Source organism: Theobroma umbraticum, unplaced genomic scaffold, assembly GCF_002168275.2.
Source record: "Theobroma umbraticum cultivar Fairchild unplaced genomic scaffold, ASM216827v3 scaffold_523.0, whole genome shotgun sequence".
Lineage (NCBI taxonomy): Eukaryota > Viridiplantae > Streptophyta > Magnoliopsida > Malvales > Malvaceae > Theobroma > Theobroma umbraticum.
In genome coordinates, this window is record NW_018397303.1 from 28,732 (window position 1) to 29,106 (window position 375).

The following is a 375-nucleotide window of genomic DNA, read 5'->3' on the forward strand; positions in this document are numbered from 1 at the left end:
AAACTTTTGTTATTTATATAAATTTCATAAATGAAATTACAATATTTTTATAAATTTTATTAAATTTTATCTTGAAAAATTTAACAAATTAATATATTAAATAAATGAACATATCACATGAATCAAACTCTTATCCTGTTCTTTTTTTTTGTGTGTGTGTTTAAACAAGTCAATTGTATTAATAAAATGACTTTAAAAGCATCACAGCTCAAATCCTTGAACTAGTACAAAAAATCTTCGCCTAAGAAAACTTAGTGAACACCTGATAGTGAGAATATACATATAAACAAACTCTTGTCATGTTAATATTCCATTTATGTAAAATTCTTAAAGCTGTTTTAGGATTGCGGTGGGGGCAGCAATTCCATACACCTA